Here is a 24296-nt window from a genome sequence, read left to right on the forward strand (position 1 = left end):
TTCACTGTGGGGCTGGTGGCCACCTCTCAGGCTCTAAAGCATATCTATTCCTTGACCGGTGAGCCCTTCCACACTTGTAGCGATTCCTTGAGTAGTTTACAAGCTCTTGACCAATGTTACCCTTATCATCCCTTGGTCCTGACTACCCAAGATTCCATTTTTATCCTCAGACAATGTGTGCGTTTGATGGGTCTGGACCCTGGGTCACATTGAGATACCAGGAAATGAACTTGCTGACAGGCTGGGCAAATTGGCTACGGGCAAGCCCCCTCTTGAAGTCGGTATTCTGGAACTGGACCTTCAGTTGGTACTGTGCCATCAAGTTCTAAGAATTTAGAATATGGAGTGGCATACTCTGACTTAACCAAATAAACTACAAGCGATAAAGGACACCACGAATTTGTGGAAGTCCTCCATGCGGGCCTCTCACAAGGACACCTCGCCCTTTGCCAGCTCTGCATCAACCATACCCATGATCATCTACCCCATCGCGAGGATCTGCCTCCCTGTCCATTTGGTGCCTATTTGATGGTGGTCCACATTTTGCTGGACTGTCCTGACCTAGCCACTTTTAATCTTCCTGTCTCTCTCTCTATCCCTGGTGTTTGAGACAATGCCTCAACAGCTGACCTGCTTATACAGTTTATCTGTGACGGGGTTTATTATAGTTTTCGTCACCCTCTCTAAGGGAGGGAGCCTTAGCCTTGTCAGCTCATTGAGGGGTTGTCAGGACACCCTGTTTTCTGCTCTGCCCCACTTGGGCAGTGGCTGTCTGGGGTTGGTGGCCTACCCCAGCTCTCATCCTACACATTCTTGTGCTCTTCTTTCCTTTCTCACGTGTTCTGTCCAATTTGGTGTTTTCTGTGTTCTTACCTTGTTCATGTCACTGTGTATTGTTGGCTGTGGTACCTTTGGTAAAGGCTCGGGGGGTATGCCCCCCCCCCCCCCCGCCCCCCGTAGCAGTTTCTGCCTTTAGGGGCCTCTGACTGGACAGGGCACCTCGCTTGGCATTCTTCCTCTGTCCCTTTTCTTCTTTTTGCTCTCCCGATTTCTTCTTCTTCTTGTTACTTTCTATAGGCTTTTCTGACCTCTGATAGATCTTTGGGTTTTCTTTTCCGTGGGTTTTGTGCCCCAGGCTCTTACTTGGTGTGTAGCTTTGTTTGCTTGCCTGTTCCTTGTAGGAAGTAATGATGATCTCTTACTTTGGTCCTTTTTATCTTTAAACCAACCAATTTTCCCAGGATCTATAGGTTAAACTATCTTAATGGTGGCCGGACATCCAGCTGGAACAAGTAAACGATCCATAAGCTCCCTCCTGCTCTTCCTTTCAGCTCCCTCCTGCTCTCCCTTTCAGCTCCCTCCTGCTCTCCCTTTCGGCTCCCTCCTCCTGCTCTCTCTTTCGGCTCCCTCCTCCTGCTCTCCCTTTCGGCTCCCCCCGACCCGCTCTCCCTTTCGGCTCCCCCCGACCCGCTCTCCCTTTCGGCTCCCCCTGACCCGCTCTCCCTTTCGGCTCCCCCTGACCCGCTCTCCCTTTCGGCTCCCCCCGACCCGCTCTCCCTTTCGGCTCCCCCCGACCCGCTCTCCCTTTCGGCTCCCCCCGACCCGCTCTCCCTTTCGGCTCCCCCCGACCCGCTCTCCCTTTCGGCTCCCCCCGACCCGCTCTCCCTTTCGGCTCCCCCCCGACCCGCTCTCCCTTTCGGCTCCCCCCGACCCGCTCTCCCTTTCGGCTACCCCCGACCCGCTCTCCCCTTCGGCTTCCCCCGACCCGCTCTCCCTCTCGGCTCCCTCCTCCTCCTCCTCCTCCTCCTCCTCCTCCTCCCCCCACCTCCTTCCCAACCTTTTCCTCCTCCTGTCTCTCAGGTTTGTCCTCCTCCTCCTCCTCCTCCTCCTCCTCCCTCTCAGCTTTGTCCTCCTCCTCCACCTCCTCCTCCTCTTCCTCCTCCTCCTCCCTCTCAGCTTTGTCCTCCTCCTCCTCCTCCACCTCCTCCTCCTCTTCCTCCTCCTCCTCCTCTCAGCTTTGTCCTCCTCCTCCCTCTCAGCTTTGTCCTCCTCCTCCCTCTCAGCTTTGTCCTCCTCCTCCTCCCTCTCAGCTTTGTCCTCCTCCTCCTCCCTCTCAGCTTTGTCCTCCTCCTCCTCCCTCTCAGCTTTGTCCTCCTCCTCCTCCTCCCTCTCAGCTTTGTCCTCCTCCTCCTCCTCCTCCTCCTCCTCCTCCCTCTCAGCTTTGTCCTCCTCCTCCTCCTCCCTCTCAGCTTTGTCCTCCTCCTCCTCCTCCCTCTCAGCTTTGTCCTCCTCCTCCTCCTCCCTCTCAGCTTTGTCCTCCTCCTCCTCCTCCCTCTCAGCTTTGTCCTCCTCCTCCTCCCTCTCAGCTTTGTCCTCCTCCTCCTCCCTCTCAGCTTTGTCCTCCTCCTCCTCCCTCTCAGCTTTGTCCTCCTCCTCCTCCCTCTCAGCTTTGTCCTCCTCCTCCTCCCTCTCAGCTTTGTCCTCCTCCTCCTCCCTCTCAGCTTTGTCCTCCTCCTCCTCCTCCCTCTCAGCTTTGTCCTCCTCCTCCTCCTCCCTCTCAGCTTTGTCCTCCTCCTCCTCCTCCCTCTCAGCTTTGTCCTCCTCCTCCTCCCTCTCAGCTTTGTCCTCCTCCTCCTCCCTCTCAGCTTTGTCCTCCTCCTCCTCCCCCCTCTCAGCTTTGTCCTCCTCCTCCTCCCCCCTCTCAGCTTTGTCCTCCTCCTCCTCCCCCCTCTCAGCTTTGTCCTCCTCCTCCTCCCCCCTCTCAGCTTTGTCCTCCTCCTCCTCCCCCCTCTCAGCTTTGTCCTCCTCCTCCTCCCCCCTCTCAGCTTTGTCCTCCTCCTCCTCCCCCCTCTCAGCTTTGTCCTCCTCCTCCTCCCCCCTCTCAGCTTTGTCCTCCTCCTCCTCCCCCCTCTCAGCTTTGTCCTCCTCCTCCTCCCCCCTCTCAGCTTTGTCCTCCTCCTCCTCCTCCCTCTCAGCTTTGTCCTCCTCCTCCTCCTCCCTCTCAGCTTTGTCCTCCTCCTCCCTCTCAGCTTTGTCCTCCTCCTCCCTCTCAGCTTTGTCCTCCTCCTCCCTCTCAGCTTTGTCCTCCTCCTCCCTCTCAGCTTTGTCCTCCTCCTCCCTCTCAGCTTTGTCCTCCTCCTCCTCCTCCTCCCTATCAGCTTTGTCCTCCTCCTCCTCCTCCTCCCTATCAGCTTTGTCCTCCTCCTCCTCCTCCTCCTCCCTATCAGCTTTGTCCTCCTCCTCCTCCCTATCAGCTTTGTCCTCCTCCTCCTCCTCCTCCTCCTCCTCCTCCCTATCAGCTTTGTCCTCCTCCTCCTCCTCCTCCTCCTCCTCCTCCTCCTCCTCCTCCCTATCAGCTTTGTCCTCCTCCTCCTCCTCCTCCTCCTCCTCCTCCTCCTCCTCCTCCTCCCTATCAGCTTTGTCCTCCTCCTCCTCCTCCTCCTCCTCCTCCTCACTATCAGCTTCGTCCTCTGCTTTTTCATTCTCTTCGTAATCAACATGTCCCTCACATCCCAAACCCCTTTTTTGTTCTAGCTGTTATTGTATTCTAGCTGTTATTGTATTGTCTCCATATATACTCTCTATACCCCGGAGTTTTGCGCTAAGCCATTTCCTTCTCCTCAGCAACAACAGCAACTGATATCTTGGACAGCTCTGTCTTCTCTGCTCACTACTTTCATACTTTGCCTCTTAAAATTTTAAGCATCTTCCCTGCTATAGTTTCTTGCAGGTTTGATTCCGCTGCCTGTTGTGCTGACTATGACAGAATTACCACGTATCAATTGCACAGACACAAATGAGAAAGACACTTAAACACACCACTATCTTCCCACTAATTCACATGCTAAAATACGGAGAAATAATCCTTGCTCTGCACAAAACAAAATCAAATTACAAAAACACTTAACCATAATACCACCATATTACTTTTTACTGTGACTTATCTACTGTTGCACGAGTGGCAGTCTTGTTTATTATTGTACACCAAAACAATGACTAAACTTAGCGTCTCCTCCTGAATTGTTAATCACACTTCATGGCTTATATACTACTACACAACGAGACACAGCCCTTACTCATGACACCCATATTAGTTATATCAACAACGTGAAAACTAGGAGTTATATTCCCACGCCCTCAAAACACAGTCTGTCTGCCTGTCATGTAAAAGTACAGTTTGAACCGCTGGCAAAAACCACTGACCTGCCTTGGTTAACCCCTGAAATGTCAAGTCATCTTCTTCATCCAACTATGATGGTTATAGACTGGTTTGGACGTCACATTATGGGGCATGATACACCCTCTACTGTCTGCTGGCGGGTACATCAACTCTCCTGATACCATTCTGTAGGGGCACTGCCTGTTGGCACTGCTCTGTAGGGTAAGCTGTGGACTGACTGGCCAGTAGGGCCCAGTGACAGACTGATGATCGAGAGTAATACTTTATTATATTTCAGTTACACGTCTCGTCATTGTTAACGTGATGCAGACACGCCCCACCCTGGTGCACCAGGTGAGCAACGGCCAGTGGATGGCTGACTTCTGCCTCTGCAAAGAGATGCATGCATCAGCAACATCGGACCCAGAGGTTGGACTTAATGTGTGAAGAGGCTGCCCCAGCCTGGTCGCGAACCAATTGCTGCAGCTGGTGCCACCTAGTCATCTCATTGTATAGTGCAGTCCTGATGTCGTGGTGGTGCTGCTGGACTGTGAATTAATCTGCCTCAAAATTCAAAGTTATTGATATGGCTCTAGGGTGCATTTGTTGCACCATTACCTGGAACCCGCTTACATATCTTATAACATGGTACTTGGCCTGGTGTGGTGACACTGTGCTGCCCGCTCCAGCTATTAATGTTATGTGGTTCAGGTTTTGCCAAGCATGGCTTGCTCATCTTGCAATCCTTTGGTGTACATGTGGACATAACCTAGTGTTGCTACACTATGCTTACCGTACTTAAAATTAGATAGCGATGCTACAGCATTTTAATTCCACTCTGTGAATACAGTTCCATCTTAGTGCATGTGGAACACACTTAGCACAGTTGCCTGTCGTACCCAATAAAGTTTGTAATGAAAATATTTTGCATTGAAATCATGAAAGTATTGGTGTTTTTTCAATGTTCTTACTTACACACATGCAGTATTGACATTTGAAGGTTGCCACTTGTCTTTATGAAAAACTTCTTTGCTTCAGTTCAGTAGTGGTTTTTACTGTGCTTTGGTGGTTTTAATGTATTTTCAGAATTGCTGCACTAGCATTTGATGTTTTGTCAACACGGCAGCAAAAGTGTGCAACCGGTAAAGTTTTCATTAAGTGCGACATTTGTAGCCGACTTCGATGATAATTTGGCATTAATACACTCCTGGAAATGGAAAAAAGAACACATTGACACCGGTGTGTCAGACCCACCATACTTTCTCTGGACACTGCGAGAGGGCTGTACAAGCAATGATCACACGCACGGCACAGCGGACACACCAGGAACCGCGGTGTTGGCCGTCGAATGGCGCCAGCTGCGCAGCATTTGTGCACCGCCGCCATCAGTGTCAGCCAGTTTGCCGTGGCATACGGAGCTCCATCGCAGTCTTTAACACTGGTAGCATGCCGCGTCAGCGTGGACGTGAACCGTATGTGCAGTTGACGGACTTTGAGCGAGGGCGTATAGTGGGCATGCGGGAGGCCGGGTGGACGTACCGCCGAATTGCTCAACACGTGGGGCGTGAGGTCTCCACAGTACATCGATGTTGTCGCCAGTGGTCGGCGGAAGGTGCACGTGCCCGTCGACCTGGGACCTGACCGCAGCGACGCACGGATGCACGCCAAGACCGTAGGATCCTACGCAGTGCCGTAGGGGACCGCACCGCCACTTCCCAGCAAATTAGGGACACTGTTGCTCCTGGGGTATCGGCGAGGACCATTCGCAACCGTCTCCATGAAGCTGGGCTACGGTCCCGCACACCGTTAGGCCGTCTTCCACTCACGCCCCAACATCGTGCAGCCCGCCTCCAGTGGTGTCGCGACAGGCGTGAATGGAGGGACGAATGGAGACGTGTCGTCTTCAGGGATGAGAGTCGCTTCTGCCTTGGTGCCAATGATGGTCGTATGCGTGTTTGGCGCCGTGCAGGTGAGCGCCACAATCAGGACTGCATACGACCGAGGCACACAGGGCCAACACCCGGCATCATGGTGTGGGGAGCGATCTCCTACACTGGCCGTACACCACTGGTGATCGTCGAGGGGACACTGAATAGTGCACGGTACATCCAAACCGTCGTCGAACCCATCGTTCTACCATTCCTAGACCGGCAAGGGAACTTGCTGTTCCAACAGGACAATGCGCGTCCGCATGTATCCCGTGCCACCCAACATGCTCTAGAAGGTGTAAGTCAACTACCCTGGCCAGCAAGATCTCCGGATCTGTCCCCCATTGAGCATGTTTGGGACTGGATGAAGCGTCGTCTCACGCGGTCTGCACGTCCAGCACGAACGCTGGTCCAACTGAGGCGCCAGGTGGAAATGGCATGGCAAGCCGTTCCACAGGACTACATCCAGCATCTCTGCGATCGTCTCCATGGGAGAATAGCAGCCTGCATTGCTGCGAAAGGTGGATATACACTGTACTAGTGCCGACATTGTGCATGCTCTGTTGCCTGTGTCTATGTGCCTGTGGTTCTGTCAGTGTGATCATGTGATGTATCTGACCCCAGGAATGTGTCAATAAAGTTTCCCCTTCCTGGGACAATGAATTCACGGTGTTCTTATTTCAATTTCCAGGAGTGTAGAAATGCAGAAGACAAGACAATGGCCAATGGAAGACAGCAAATTAAAAAACCTCACTTGTGAAGAAAATTGTGGGGTGTGGAGATCATAATTAGAATTATTTTAGACGAAATCTTTGACTTCGTAAATGCTGATGCGAGCAGGCCAGAAAAAAGTGGACAAATTTACGAAATTGAACTTGCTAAATGAACTAAAGCTAATGCAGTAGAAAGGAAACGGCTAATTCTATTGCTTGACACCAACCTTTACTTAACGTTATGGAATGCAAGACTGCTAAAGAGATTTGGAAGAAGCTAAGTAAAATTTATGATGTCCACTGATCTGAAAACATTGATCTGCTAAGACACAAATTTCATAACATTGTGTGGGTAGCAACGGATTGATACACTTAGACAGTATTATGAAAAGGATAGATTGCTACTCACCGTATAGTGGAGATGACAGTGGTCATGTGTGCGCAAGTGACATTCATGTTATTTTGTGTGTGTGTGTGGGGGGGGGGGGGGGGGGGGGGTGCATGTTGTCTAATTCAGAAGAAAGCATTTTGGCTGAAAGCTTTCTTGTCAGTCTTTCTGTTGTGCCTGTCTGCGACTCTACATCTCCGCTATATGATGAGTGGCAGTCTATCCTTTTCATAATATTGTCATTATTCCATTCTGGATTTTCCATCGTTTAAAAACTCAGCTTTCATTGTTGGACAAGCCGATCAGCTATGGTGATCTTTGTGCACAATTTTTGTAAACTTTACCTAAAGAGTTCGATTACATTTTCCTACTGAAAAGAAGAAATGGAATAAGTTACGTAAACAGCATTTAAATTATGAACCGAGAACAACACATTGTGAGGACAGAAGTGTTGCTACAACATTGATGTTGAAAATTAAGATTAACAAACAGCAACAAAGGCACAAACTAACTTCATCAGAAGCTTCTTATAAAAGGAAAGGAGATAGAATGTCCTTTTTATGTGATGGAGGAGGTCACTTACTAGAACATTGTAAAACAGGGCTGGTTTGTTTTAAGTGTAAGAAAAAGAGCCATTGATCAAACGATTGTAATAGCACATACAAAAGAGAAGACTGTGCAGTGTTGTCAGCTAGTATAATATCAGTGGGAGATTCAAGAAATTGTCATCACACAGACACTTTGGAAACTGCAAAAAAAAAAGTTTTATTGTGACACACAGGAATTTTTCTGGGGATGTAAGTACACTGAACTGTATTGGTTAAAAACAGTCTTGGTTGCAATTTAGTTTTTTTTATTTTTCAATGACACGTTGGAGCACTGTGAATACAGTTCCTGCTCCTGTGAACGGGAACGCGTTATGCAGATCTTGGTGCCTCTCGCGTCCGCCTAGAAAAGATAACCTGAAGGTGCCTAAATAAGGCGAAACATGTCGTTGAAAAATAAAAACACTAAATTGCAACCAAAACTGTTTTTAACCAATACTGTTAAGCACTGGTTTGCTGTTATGCCACATATGGACTGGAAGAACACTGAGCTGTGATTGTGGTCGTTGGTACATTGGCAGGGGTGGTACACTACATATGAACCATTTGAAACTCAAGGTAGATGGATAATGCCAAGAATGGTGTACAACTTAAAGCATTTGGTATGGGCTGATTGATGTACATGTATACAGTTGAGCATAAATAGACATAATGATATTTTGAAGATGATTGGTTTTCCCTGATGTATCCTATAACTTATTTTATGTTAAGCAAGCTGTCCAAGAATTAATAAATCAAATAATCTGAGCTGTGAAGGTTGTTCATCAAGAGAGGTCGTGTGGTGTTGCTGAAACTGATGATGATACAGAGATGGCATGAAAAAATGGTTCATCAAAGTAAATGTTGCGTACATCAGTTTTTGAAGGATAGCAGCATAGAGACAATGGTTGATAGTAGCTTTCGTGAGAGGTGTGTCGATGGTAAACATCATCAGCTGGTGTTTGGTGAAAGAGCACAAAAGCCCACTAAACCTGAATAATTAGTTTATGCTGATGTTTGTGGACCAATGGAAGAAAATGATTTGTAAAGTCATCGATACTTCATTGTTTTTGAGGTTGATTTTTCCAGTTTTAGAGTAATGTACCTTTTCAGGCACAATGATGAAATTGAAGGAAAATTACCACTGTCCATTAAAGTGATAAAGACTCAAGCTGATATTACTTCAAAAGAATTAAATACAGCCCTTGGCAAGGAGTTCCATAGTAAAGATGTATATAAGTTCACTGACACAACTGGACTGAAACATTCAATTACTGCAAGATATATTCCTCAGCAGAATGGAATTGGTAGCGGAAAAATAAAATCCTTTGTGTGATGGCACGTTTTTGGCCTTGCTGTGCTGAAAATCTACCAAAAGCATTGTGGGGTGAGGCTATTCTGGCTGCAACACGCACTATGAATCAAACTGATCCCACAAAATTTAAAGGTAAAACTCCAATTGAAATATTTTTGAAGAAAGGAGGTCCTTTTGATGATGATTTGGTGATGCGTGGATCAGAATGCTGTGCTTGGATTCCTACAAACAAATGCAAGAAGTTTGATGCTAAATCTTCAAAAGGATATGTGGTTGGTTATGGTGACTGTGGATACCTCAATTATTTTCCTGAAATATGCATGCGTGTATGTAGGGATGTAAAATTCGAATGCAAACAATTACAGGAACCACTTGCTCAAGAGACCAAAAAGGTTGTTGATATATCAGATGTAGATGAGAATGAAAAGGTTGCATAAAATGAAATTGAAAATGTTTATTTTGAATAGGAGAGTCAGTGGGATGTATGAACCAAGATGTGTCGTCATGTGATGAAAGGGTTATCAACTATTTTTGCAAGACTGAGAGACAAGTTGAGAGCAACTTGGAAGCAAGAAAATATGAAGACATGTGAAGCCATAATTTATGTGAATGGTGAAATTTGGAGAAACCACCATCTTAGTGTGGAGATTCAGCCCATCAACCAGGAATGATGACTCTTTGTGAGACAGCAAGGAACTATGAAGAAGCAGTGCAGTCAGAAAACTCTGAGGAATGGAAGGAAGCAATGGAGGTAGAAATGAATGCTCTGGAAAGAAATAAAACATGAGAGTTGTTTAATTTTAAAAAAAGTTGAAAATTGATGCATGTTTGCTACAAATAATGAAGTGGTGAAATAGAAGGTCGACTGTGAATATACTCAATGTTTTGGAATATATTATGTTGACACATTTAGCACTGTTGCAAGAGTTGAGGCGATGAGAGCCCTGTTGAGTGTTACAACACGACTGATGTACGAGGCAATTTCATGTAAGAACAACATTTCTTGGTGGTATTTTGGAGGAGGAGGTATACATATATCAACCAGAGGGCTTTTATGGATGGTACAGGATGTGTGTTTAAATTACTGACAAGTTTATATGGCTTAAAGCAAGCCTCAAAATGCTGGTAAATGTTGTTGTATTTTATATTGAATGTAATTTATGGGAGAACTGTTCAGATCCATGTACGTTTTATGGTGAAAACTTGGTACTGTTGTTTTATGTTGATGATGGATTGGCTAGGAGCCCTAATGATGCAACTACTGAGTTTATTGAGCAGTTGTGTAAACATTTTCAGATCACTGTAGAAAAGGATGATTACTTCTTGTCCTTACAAATCAAGAAATTTGATGACTGTATTCAGATAAATCCGTTGGCATTTGTGAAGATAATTATAGAGAATTATGCAATGATGGATGGAAAATTGATATTGTTAGACTAGGATTGATACTGGGAGTAACATCTCCTTTTAATAATACTGAACTCTATCGCATAAAGGTTGGAAGTTCGATGCATTTGACACAAGGCATGAGACCAGATTTTTTTTTTTTTTTTTTTGCTCATCAAGAGTTCAGTATTCACCAGCACAGGCAAATTTTACATTGATCACATGAATATTCGGATATTTTAAATCAACAGTTACAGATGGCATTAAGTTTGAGAAGAATGAAGAGCATAATATTGAAGCTTATAGTGATGATGCTGACTTTGGTGGGAAATGAAGCATGAGACAATCAACAAGTGGCAGCCTACTCAAGTTTCATGGAGGGCATGTTCTGTGGAAAAATAAGTAGCAGAAGTGCATTGCTCTTTCTCCAGTGGAGGCAGAATATGTGGCTTCGAGTGAAACTTACAAATCATTGTGTAGTTAGATCAACTTCTGAAAGGAATTTCAGCTGTTGATGGGTCCTTAGCACTTTCGTTATCTATCTGCAAAATAGGATCTATCACATTTATTAATGGATCTGGATTTTATGAAAAATCAAAAGACACAGAGGCTAGGTATCATTACATTCATCAACTAGTTAAAGAGGAGGTGGTTAGAGTGAAGTACACACCAGCCAATAAACAGACAGCAGACATTATGGCAAAACAGTTACCATTAACGAGGTTACCGATGATGAAGAACCTTGTTGATATAGTGTCTGCCTCATGATATATATAAGCAATTGTGGGAAAGTGTGAGAGTATAAGTGTTTTTTCTATGTTCTTACACACACACACACACACACACACACACACACACACACACACACACACACTTGATCTTTGAAGGTAGTCACTTGTCTTTTTATATATATATATATATATATATATATATATATATATATATATATATATATATATATATATATATATATATAAAAAAAACCTACTTTGCTTCAGTTCAGCAGTGGTGTTTATTGTGCTTTGATGTTTTGGACATATTTTCAGTATTGTCATACTTTTGTGGTTTTGAATAAATGTTTTGTTCTAAAATGGCATTTGATGTTTTCCAACAAAAGTAGCATCATCGACATGACATGTAAACAAAGTATGATGTAAGAACAAAATCAAACAATGTGAACTCCAGGTTGGAATATCAGTTTTTAAGGAAAAGGTAAACTACTACTACTTACCATAAAGGTGACACGTTAAGTTGCAGACAGGCACAATTAAGACACTTACACATTAGCTATTGACCACAGTCTTTGTCAGAAAAAGAAAAAGAAATACATACCCATTCATTCCCACAAGCAAGCGCACCTCACCCCCCCCCCCCCCCCCCACACACACACACACTACCATCTCTAGCAACTCAGACCAGAACACTAATGTGTACATGTCTGTTAGTGGTGCCTGTCCGCAACTGAATGTGTCAACTTTATGGTAAGTAGCAATATATATTTTCCTTCTGTTGTAAGAATGTAATTTTTGTTGTAGCTTCATGCTTAATGTGGCAGCAGATATAATAGAACCAATACCTACCTCCTTTCTTTGCAAGTCAGCTTAGGGTGTGTGGCAAATGGTACTTCTGGCACCATTGTCTTTTCCTTTGTTCCTGTTTTTATTTTTTGTGTTTGTAAACATCTCATTTCTCTGATTTTCTTATTTTTAACATTTAGTAGTGCGACATATGAGGGAGGGACGTAACATGTTACCCAACTCTTCTTGGACTGTGGATACGCTGATTTTCAACAATAATGTCTTCACGAAGTGCAGTGCCTATATTGTAGTGTCTACCAATGAAATTTTTTAACACCTTCATAACATTCTTGTACCAACTAAATCGTCCCATGATGAAATGCGTTGCTCTTTCTTGTATCTTCTGTGTCTTCCATCAGACCAACTTCGTAAGGATCACAGACTGACGAGCAATACTCGTTGAGTTTAAGAAGTGTTTTGTAAGCCACTTCTTTTGTGGATGAATTCCACTTCATTAAATCCTCCCAAAGGATCAGCTTAGCATATGCATTTCTTGTGATTAGTGTTATGCAGTCATTCTATCTTAGGTTGTGCTCCAGATGGTTGCTGCTAGGAATTTTACTGTGGTTACTGCTTCCAGTGACTTGTTGTTAATGATGTAATTGAACAGTAGTGGATTTATTTGCCTATTTGTGCACAACACATCACATTTGTTTACCTTCAGAGTCAACGTGAGTGCAAACACTATTTTGTATTCATCAATGCTTCAAAATAATGTTTCTACTGTAATACACATTTGAAAGTGGCTAACAGCCAAAACCAGCTGATCATAGTGTAAATAACAGTGATTTTATAATGACTAGGGTGGAAAATGGAATTGCTCCTCGGCAAAATAGTGACTGTGGTACCGGAACTGAGAAATCTTCTTGAAATTAATTTTACATTTGTTTATATTGTTCCTTTTAGTACGCCATCTTGAGTTCTATCTGCATGGAAGTCCTGAATGTGTTAACAAATCAGGTCGGTACCTTTGCCTGTGGCTCTCTGATTCTGAGGCATGAAGAAAGCAGCAAAGTTTTTTTGGAAGATCTGTATGGAATCCATGTAGGGTTTTATAGATGAGATCTTGGGTCTCCAATAGGGTCATAATGTGTGAATGTAAAACTGTTTCATAATTGTACAACAGATGGACATCAGAACCTACATTTGTGTGTTGTTGTTGATCAATGTTGTGTTTGTTGTTGACAACCCTTATTGATAATGGAAATGACATGAGTGTTTCCCAGTTAATAGACACTCTTCATTGTTCTAGTGATCTACAATAAACTATTGCTAGAAGGGGAGCAAGTTCTTCAATAAAATCTCTCTACAGTGTACCACAGGTATTTTGTGTTCCCAAATGCCATCTACATCTACATAGATACTCCGCAAGCCACCATACGGTGTGTGGCGGAGGGTACCCTCTACAACTACACTATGTGACGAAAAGTATCCGGACACCCCCCAAAAACATATGTTTTTCATATTAGGTGCATTGTGCTGCCACCTACTGCCAGGTACTCGTTGTCAGCAACCTCAGTAGTCTTTATACATTGTGAGAGAGCAGAATGGGGTGCTCCGCGGAACTCACGGACTTCGAACTTGGTCAGGTGATTGGGTGTCACTTGTCATACATCTGTACATGAGATTTCCACACTCCTAAACATCCCTGGGTCCGCTGTTTCTGATGTGATAGTGAAGTGGAAATGTGAAGGGACACGTACAGCGCAAAAGCGTACAGGCCGACCTCGTCTGTTGACTGACGGAGACCATCGACAGTTGAAGGGGGTCGTAATGTGTAACCGGCAGACATCTATCCAGACCATCACACAGGAATTCCAAACTGCATCAGGATCCACTGCAAGTACTATGACAGTTAGGTGGGAGGTGAGCAAATTTGGATTTCATGGTCGAGCAGCTGCTCATAAACCACACATCATGCCGGTAAATTCCGAACGACGCCTCACTTCGTGTAAGGAGCTTAAACATTGGACGATTTAACAGTGGAAAAACATTGTGTGGAGTGATGAATCACAGTACACAATGTGGCAGTGTGATGGCAGGGTGTGGCTATGGCGAATGCCCGATGAATGTCATCTGTCAGCATGTGTAGTGCCAACAATAAAATTCGGAGACGGTGGTGTTATGGTGTGGTCATATTTTTCATGGAGGGGGCCTTGCACGCCTTGTTGTTTTGCGTGGCACTATCACAGCACATGCCTACAATGATGTTTTAAGCACCTTCTTGCTTCCCACTGTTGAAGAGCAATTCGGGGATGGCAATTGCGTCTTTTGGCACTATGAAGGACCTTTTCATAATGCATGGCCTGTGGCAGAGTGGTTATATGACAATAACATCCCTGTAATGGACTGACCTGCACAGAATCATATATAACACTTTTGGAGTGTTTGGTACGCTGACTTCATGCCAGGCGTCACCGACCGACATCGATACCTCTCCTCAGTGCAGCACTCCGTGAAGAATGGGCTGCCATTCCCCAAGAAACCCTCCAGCACCTGAATGAACATATGCCTGCGAGAGTGGAAAGTGTCATCAAGGCTAAGGGTGGGCCAACACCGTATTGAATTCCAGCATTACCAATGGAGGGTGCCAAGAACTTGTAAATCATTTTCAGCCTGGTGTCCGGATACTTTTGATCAAATAGTGTATTTGTCATTTCACCTGCTTTTCCACTCACAAATAGAGCGAGAAAAAAATGACTGTCTGTACATCTCCATATGAACCCTAATTTCTCGTATATTATCTTCATGATCCTTACTCACATTGTGTTTTGGCAGCTTTCCAGTCCTTTCATTTACTCGTTCCACCTCATATCGCTTTGCAACGTTATGCCCAGATATTTAAATGACTAGACAGTGCGAGCAGGACACTAGTATTACTGTATCCAAACATTACAGGTTTGCTCTTCCTACTCATCTGCATTAACTAAAATTTTTCTACATTTAGGACTAGCTGCCATTCGTCTTACCATACACCACAGCATTGTCAGCAAACAACCACAGATTGAGCAAACAACCACCGATTGCTGCTCACCCTATCTGCTAAATCATTTATGTGTATAGATAACACCAGCAGTCCTATCACATTCCCTAGGGCACTCCTGATGATACCCTTGTCTCTAATGAACACTTGTTGAGGACAACATACTGGGTTCTATTATTAAAGAAGTCTTCTAGCCACTCACATATCAGTGAACTTATTCCATTTGCTCGTACATGCGTTAACAGCGTGAAATGAGGCCTTTCCACTGTTGAGCAATTATGATTGATTTTCTGCTCCACAATCACTTACCGTAATAGCTATCTTTTATCTGTTAATAAGGTCAATGTTTTGTGATCAATGTCAGATGTAATATAATATGGTTACTGAATGTTCTATCCTTGATTTTATGAAATGTTTAATTTTTATGAAATATATGGTTTGAACAGTACTTATTCCAGAATTTTGGAAGGAAGATACAAACTTGCAGTGAAGAGATGGACACCTAAAATACAAGTGTCAGTGCAAAAATCATGACATCTCCTGTTTTTATCTTGAAAATGGTACTGAATTAAAATTTTTTGAAATATGCCAATGGAAGATTAGTTCATATGTAAACATTACTTGTAGGGAGAAAAGAAGAAATGGTGATGAGATTGAGGACCGATCTTATCTTACAAGCTTAATGTTACAAATTCAGCATTCTGTCAGTTTCACTACAAAAAATAATATGGCCCGTCACCCAAATAATGTTGTATATGAGGTTATTGTTGTATAATCCACAAAGAGAAACATTTTTTCGTTTCATTTATTCTGGTAGACTCGTATGGAAATTATCTTTCCTTCATATTTGATGCATCAAGATTTTGCCTAAACCCTCATTCCATTCGCCTTGTGGAATTTGCAAAAACCTACTACCGAGCTCTGCTATCGAATCGCAGTTAAATGCATAACACTGCAATTTAATGCAAACACCGTAGCATTCTTCATTGCAAAAAAACTGACAAGTTTTGTTAGGTTCTTCATTTAGTATAAAATAAGTCTGTATGTTTCCCACACCCCTACATACTACAATAACCACTAATTACATCAATTCTCCCATTTGCATGCGTGCACTACTTGGGTCCAAAATAGCTGCTTTATTCCATGTGACATTCAACTGACCAATGGCAGCGGTCAATTGTCAGCATTCCAGCCCTGAAAGGTTTTTGCTACTTTCTTTATCCAGAGCTTTAAAGAAAGACTTAATAGCAACGTTTCCGTTGGTGATGTATCAGGAACAGGTCAGACAAGTGAGAAATGCATAATGTTGATTTTATTATTAACTGCCGCTTACACAATTTGTTCAGTATGAGCATTGGAGACGTTGAAAAGATGCCGCACAGCGCCAGATCTGTAACTGTTGGCCAAAATTTGAACAAATTTCTTTTCAGCGTAAATTGGTTTTGTTTTAATGCAGTAGAATACCTACCATGTTTCACTGCCATACGATACTTGCAACCCACACTGGAGTAGCTGCACTTCAGTAACTGCGCGGTATTATCATTTATCACCTTATAGTTTAATGTAAAATTGAAACTAATACTGGCAAATGTTTCACATTGCAATTATTCAGTGCAGGTACAGTAGCAGTAAATTAGAGGGTAGTAATTTTCCCAGAGTTCTTGAAAGTGACAGCATACAATTCCACATACAAGCAAACAAACTGGAAGAAAATGGCAGGCTTTTGTTCAGTTTTGTGGGAGGCAATTCTTTGTGAACCATTGACATTCAAAATGACACAATTTAAAATTTTGAGTTGTGATGTTTTGTGTTTCTCTTAGTTGTAATAGTAATGTGAGTCATACAGCAACAAGTGGAGTAAAGGTTTCCACATGACTATCACGGATTTTAATGAAATTTTATATGAACAATCTCACATGTTCCTAATGCACACTGGTAAAGTATGTTGATCATTAGTAACTGAATCCTTTCAGAGATAGTCATTTGTTTGACTCCACAGTGCAGCTACAGTATCAACAGTGTGCTTTTTGGCAATTTCGCAACATGTCATCTCCGGTAATATTTTTTTTGAAAGAAATAAAACTTGATCGTCTTTACAGCTTTTAGAACTTTGTCAAAATAAATAATAGAAAAAGATTTCTCAAAAGTTGTAGAAAGAGTCTTCTACAAACTCTCTATAAACCATTTTCATTAGAAAGAACATGTTCTAAACCACCTAAAAACTATGGTTTTTTCAATGTGTGTACACACTGAAGAGCCAAAGAAACTGATACACCTGCCTCATATTGTGCAGGGTACCTGTGGGCATGCAGAAGTGCTGCAACATGATGTAGTATCGACTCGACTAATGTCTGAAGTAGTGCTGGAGGGAATTGACACCATGAATCGTGCAGTGCTGTCCATAAATTCGTAAGAGTACGAGGGGGTGGAGATCTCTTTCGAACAGCGTGTTGCAATGCATCCCAGATATGCTCAATAATGTTCATGTTTGGGGAGTTCAGTGGTCAGTGGAAGTGTTTAAACTCAGAAGAGTGTTCCTGGAGCCACTCTGTAGCATCTCTGGACATATTGGGTGTCATATTGTCCTGCTGGAATTGCACAAGTTCATCAGAATGCTCAGTGGACATGAATGGATGCAGGTGATCAGACAGAATGCGTACATACATGCCACCTGTCAGAGTTGTTACTAGACGTATCAGGGGTCACAAATCACTTCAGCCGCACATGCCCCGCACCATTACAGATCCTCCCAGCTTGAACAGTCCCCTGCTGACATCCAGGGTTCATGGATTCATGAAGTTGTCTCCATACCCATACATGTCCATCTGCTTGATACAATTTGAAATGAGACTCGTCCGACCAGGCAACATGTTTCCAGTCATCAATAGTGCAGTGTCAGTGTTGATGGGCCAAGCCGAGGTTTAAAGCTTTGTGTCATGCTGTCAGAAGGGTACATGAGTGGGCCTTTGGCTCCGAAAGCCCATATCGATGATGTTTCATTGAATGGTTCATATGCTGACACTTGTTGATGGCCCAGCATTGAAATCTGCAGCAGTTTGTGGAAGGGTTGCACTTCTGTAACACTGAACAATTCTCTTCAGTCATCGTTGATCCAGTTCTAGCAGGATTTTTTTCCAGCTGCAGGGATGTCAGAGATTTGATGTCTTACCGGATTCCTGATATTGATGCTACACTTGTGAAATGGTCGTATGTGAAAATCCCCTCTTGATCACTACTTCGTAGGTGCTGTGTCCCATCGCTCGTGTGCAGACTATTGCACCACGTTCAAACTCACTTAAATTGTGATAACTTGCCAATGTAGCAGGAGTAATCCATACATACGTCTGTATTTGAATACACATACCTCTACCAGTTTCTTTGGCGCTTCAGTGTATAAGGCCCTAAAGAACGACCAGGTGGGGGTGCTTTGAAAATGGGGCCCTTATTCCACTGGTACTCAAAGTAAATTTGATGTCTTTATTATGTTGTACAGTTGTTTAATACTCTATGGGGAAAGCAATATCAAAAGTATTGATGACTAGGAAGTCAGATAAAGTCTGAATAACTTGAAAAACTTCAAGAAAGGGGTGTCTTGTCACTACTCATTGTGACATATTTCAGTCTATTTGTCTGCTGTAACTACAGAATCAAACTGCTTATAAACTTCACAATTTAACTGTGCATTACCAAGGTCGTGGAAATGATGGTAGTAAAATTGTTGTGTAACAATTGCAGCACACTTCATATAAGTAGCCTTCAGGTTTTACAGAAGTTCCACATTGTCAATTTTGATGAAATTCTCAGCAGTCTTCCTGACATTTTTTGGAATGGATTCATGTTGTAGATAATTATTAGTAAGTCTTTTTATTTCTACATCTACATCTATACTGTGCATGAGGGGCATGACAGAGGGTACGTCCTACTGTACCAGTTATTAGTGTTTCTTCCTGTTCAATTCACATGTGGAGCATGGAAAGAATGATTGTTTGAATGCCTCTGTGCGTGCAGTAATTATTCTAATCTTATCTGCATGATCCCTGTGTGAGCGATACGTTGCAGTATATCCCTAGAGCCATCATTTAAAGCCAGTGCTTGAAACTTTGTGTGATGTTATTGATGTGCTAGTTTATTTCTGGTTTAAGGCATAGTGTACTTTGTGTTAGCATAGTTCGTGACTAATGTGGAACATAAATGCACACATGAAAAATTGTATAAATATGTTTGTGTGGTCCATGGCCGTTTAACCACTGCTGATTTCTTTTAAAGTGAGAAAACCAGCATCCCCATTGCCTTAGGGGCCATGCCTGATAGCTGTGCAACAACAGCCATGGATGACTTTCTTTACTGCAGATTCCCATATGTTTGTAGATGTGCCAGAGCCAGAAGAGGTCTCTTTTAGGATCCTAAGCTCATGTGTACTTCAGGCTACTTGAATTTCTTACCTGTTTCATTAATTTTCTGTGGAATGCAATGAGGAAAACTATACTACCAGTCAGATGATGTCACCAATGGGAGTGTTTAGGAAGAAATTTTGGTAACATAGGACTAAAAAATCACACTTTCCAAATGTGATTACTTCGAATTATTAGAGCCACAAAAAAAGAGAAAACTATTCTTTTTATTGGCTTTCTTATTCCATTTTATTTTTTTATAAAAAGAATTTTTTAAACTGAATGCTGTAGAGATGTCTAAAATGAGAGAGTGAGGGGGGGGGGGGGGGGGGGATAGGAGGAGGAGGAGGAGAGGAGAAGAAGAAGAAGAAGAAGAAGAAGAAGAAGAAGAAGAAACTTCTTCTGTGCAGTTTTTCTGACTTGTGCTCATTTTCTAGCCATCAGTACTTTTGATATTGTTGTCCACATAGAGAACTAAATAATTTTAGTACGTTACAAAAGATGTCAGATTTAATTTGATAGGCAGTGGAATATGGGCCCATTTTTGTTGCGCCTCCACCTTGTTGTTCCATTTTAGGACCTCATATGCTCACTTTGCAAAACCAGGTAGCTAGAACGTGATCTTTCAAATGAAGTCGGAAAAGATAGCCATTCTGGCAATTTTAGAAAAACTGTCATTTTTCTCCTCAATTTGTAACCTATTGGAATGGAATTTTATTTTATAAGACCTTGTATTTGTAAGTTATTACAAGATGACAAGTATTGAAATATATGAAGTAAAATAGTTATAACTTCTGAACGGTTTGCATTAGGACGTTCAGACTGCAAAGCTGGTCACAGGGAATGATGGGAATTAGTATGTGCTGTATGGTTTGGTTTAGCAATGAAGCCCATATTCATTTGGATGGGTTTGTTAGTAAGCAAAATTGATGCATTTGGGGGACAGAGAATCCGCATTTCATGATTGAGAAGTCTCTTCACCCTCAATGGGTGACTGTGGTGTGCAATGTCCATTCATATAATAATTGGTGCAATTTTTGTTGATGGCAGATTCACTACCGAACATTACTTGAAAGTTTTGGAAGATGATTTCACCCTCATTATCCAAAATGACCCTATTTTTGACAAGATGCGCTTCATGCGAGATGGAGCTCAACTCCATTGAAGTACGAGAGTCTTTGATGTCCTCGAGCAGCACTTTGGGGACCACATTCTGGCTCTGGGGTACCCAGAGGCCACTGGCATTGGCCTTTATTGGCTGCCATATTCTCCGGGTCAGAACACTTGCGACTTCTTTTTGTGGGGCTATATTAAAGATAAGGTGTAAAGCAATAACCCCAAAACCATTACTGAGCTGAAAACAGCCACTCAGGAGGTCATCGACAACATGGATGTTCAGACACATCAGCGAGTCACGCAGAATTTCACTATTCGTCTGCACCACATCACCACCAATGATGGCAGGCATATTGAACATGTCATAACCTAAATCCGAATGTCAGTTACATGTTGAATATAGTTGTTTTTAGCACCTTAAATGCATGCATTGCAAAATAAAATAAAGGTTTTTTTAGATGGTTTAGAACTTAGTCTTGCTAAAGAAAATAGTTTATAAGAATTTGCAGCAGACTCTTGTTTTGTAAAAGTGGGTCAGAAATAACCATTTCTCCCACTTTTAGAAAAATTGTCAACTTTGACTTCAGTTTGTGAACTATTGGAAATCAGTAGGCTAATTAATTTTCATATTGTAAGACCTTTTTCTTGTAAGTTATTATGCACTATGTTTCAGTCGTAGCCCACAATTACTTCCAGAGATATAAAAAGCTAAACTTTACTTTTCTTCTTGTCAGTGTGTGTTTTTTTCGGCTGACTTCGCTTCAAATTATCCATATGCAAGTCATTCAGGAAATCTTCTTCTTCTTCTTCTTCTCCTCCTCCTCCTTTCAATTATTTCACTTTAGAGAGCATAAAAAGTTGTGCAAGATGGCATAGTTTTATTTCTTTAAAGAAAATATTGCCAGAGATATTGCGTTTCAATATTGCCGAAAACTCATGGGTGCACTGTTGATAGCTGCACTATGGGGTAAAAATTTTCACACAGCATTGCAGCAAAATCTGTGATGGTCATGCAGGAACTTATTCCGAAACTGAACGACTTGGCATGGAATGACCTATGCACAATTAAGGTCGGAGTGTGTTGCTAGATTTTCTCCAGAAATGCTTCATGCTGTGACATAGCTCTTTCTTAGAATCAAAACTGTGTTCACAGATTATTTCTTTTATTTATCGCTAGTGAAGATAACTCATGGGACTAGAAATCTCCATAGGAATTTTTGCAATTTGGCAAGGTCACCTATTTTTGTCTTTAATCACTTTTCCAATATTCTTTAGATCAGTTTAGGAAACTGTTCTTCAGCATATCAGTCTCTGGTTCTTCCATCTTCAGGTGTGACTAGTAATGTGTCCACTTGTAGCTCTATAAATAACGGTAATTGTATTATGCAAATTCCCTGTTTGCCAACATCTCTTGAATGAATATTATTGGAGAAAATCATTGTATATGATAGGTATTACATTTCCAGTCTTGATCAAATTCATAAAACACAATTTTGTCAGCAGAAAAGGTGTTACACATCACTTTTGACCAGAATAAATGAAAGTCATTGAACATCTGTTGACAGTACCCTGAATGCTTGAATTTTTTGTTGTTTTGGTTTTGTTTTGTTTGATGATGATGATGATGATGATGATGATGATGATGATGTCTCCAGGTCTTGATCACAGACATTCCTAGTGCTAAAATGTTTGCGTATAATTTAAGAAATGTCTATTCCTTCAAACCTAAGAGTATATTACATGTATTGGTAATGTGCTGAAAATTCCTTCCATCATTCTGAAACAATAAAAGTGATTCCTTCAGTAGTATCCTTTTCGCACCTGGACTTCCATCTCTAAGCAAATTTATTTTGTTACTGAATTTGTTCAGCCAACAACAGACAGAGGACATACTGGGAGAAATACCCTCAGTTATCAAATACAACCCTTTTCATACTACCAACTGTTGTGTGGAATTGGAAGTCACTTAAAGTTCCTCAATAGAGGAAAGACCATAGTACATAATGAAGTGCTCACTACTTTCTATATTGACTACACAGATGAACTCGTTCAATTTGTATCATTGTTTTATCATAGTTCACAATATATCAACTGTTGGACAACTTTCCGTACTTTCCACATGTACTTCTCATGACTGACTAAACAAATAGGGTACCACAAGTTCTGTGCTTGTGTTCTATAACTGTGTACTGAGACTGCTTGTCTGGACTTTATATTACATTACGATGCAGGAGATGACCAGTGAAATAACATGGGTTTCTTAAAGACAAAACAGCAGTCAGTAATGTAGTGTCATACCAACTCGCACACATGAGTAGCACACTCTCTTTGGTACACCAAAGCCCAGTCACTTAGAAGAATTGTGGCCATAGGCAACCAACCATTTTTGCGATTATATAAAGTGTTGCTGGCACATATATGTTTGATACATCTGAAACGGTAATACATAGTAAAAAAGACCAAGATTCTGTGTTTATTTTTCATAATTACTTAATTTTTTGGTAGATTACAAATTTTAAATAGTGGTGACAGGAAGTATAATCATGGAAAGGTCTTGAATTATTCTGGCAAGCAAAGAGCAAACAGAGTGGTAGTAGTTTGTTTCTTTTCAGCTAAATTGTTCCGTCTTCTCCAAACAGATCTTAGAAACCCATGTTGAATATTGATTCATTGTGAGATCCATCTGTAAAACAAGGGTGAGATCAAGACAAATAAAACAGAACTAAACTGTAATTACAGCAGCAGTGTCTGTAGTAACAATATTAGCCATAAAAAATTGTAGCAGACTGCAGTTTTCCCACATATGAATCATCTTCAAACTGTTGCCACTCAGATATTTTTCTCTCCTATCCAGAATCAAAGAATTCTGCCTCTTGAGCTTCCACAATTTCTTGCTCGCTCAGCATACGTGACATATTTAAAGCAGAATTACAGAAAACGCCGAAGCCTAACAATTACGCAGATGAAATTGACAGTGTGAACACGCACTGGCTCACCCATTAGCGACAACAGCTGTAACATACGCCAACATTCCTTTTGAACTAATTCTAGAAGTGAACACCAGAAGGAAGGACCTGTTAAGAAACAGGTAGTGACACATCCATACATAGTTCTCACATGAAATGAGTCCAGTATTCAAGTGGTAGGTGGCATGCACATCAATAAAATCATGGCCCAAAGTATACTCGGTCGCAGTCTTTTGAACAGTGTTGTAGCTCAAATTATGCTCGAGTTTGTTCGCCAAACTGTCATGTGACTTCACATCAGCACTTAACTGCACACTCCATGGAAAAGACAATAACTATTATGTCAGTACAAACAGGACATCCACCTACAGCAAAGACTTGGAACAAAGTGATTTCCACCTCATCAAACATGAGCAACTAGGTTGCCTCCTGAAATTTTGATAGTATTGGGGAACTTCAAAGTGCTATCACAGGCTGTGACAGCAAAACTTTTTCTGAGCGAATGTATCAGCTCTTTCAGAAATGTGATAAATTTGTAAATATAAATGGTGATTATATAAGAAAATAATATGAAGGTCAAAAACATGCTCTTAACTATTTCAGTATTTTATTTATTGCGTAATGGAGGATATTCCCTAGATAACTCTCGTATGACATGAATTATAAGCTGATATCGATTGATGGATGATTGGCAGGTGCAAAGAAATGAAACTATTACTAATCAAATATTGATAATCGCTGGGTGTGGGTCTATTATAACCCGCTCTTTAAAAACTGTAATATATTCCTA

At 42.2% G+C, this 24296-nt stretch overlaps 1 protein-coding gene across 1 annotated transcript in view; it reads left to right on the plus strand.

Moving 5' to 3' along the window:
* Window positions 1-24296, plus strand: part of LOC124593801 (protein lin-54 homolog) — a 276607-nt gene that overhangs the window by 157362 nt on the left and 94949 nt on the right. The gene's annotated exons all lie outside the window — the stretch shown is intronic.

The sequence above is a fragment of the Schistocerca americana genome, chromosome 2, assembly GCF_021461395.2.
Source record: "Schistocerca americana isolate TAMUIC-IGC-003095 chromosome 2, iqSchAmer2.1, whole genome shotgun sequence".
NCBI classification, from domain to species: domain Eukaryota; kingdom Metazoa; phylum Arthropoda; class Insecta; order Orthoptera; family Acrididae; genus Schistocerca; species Schistocerca americana.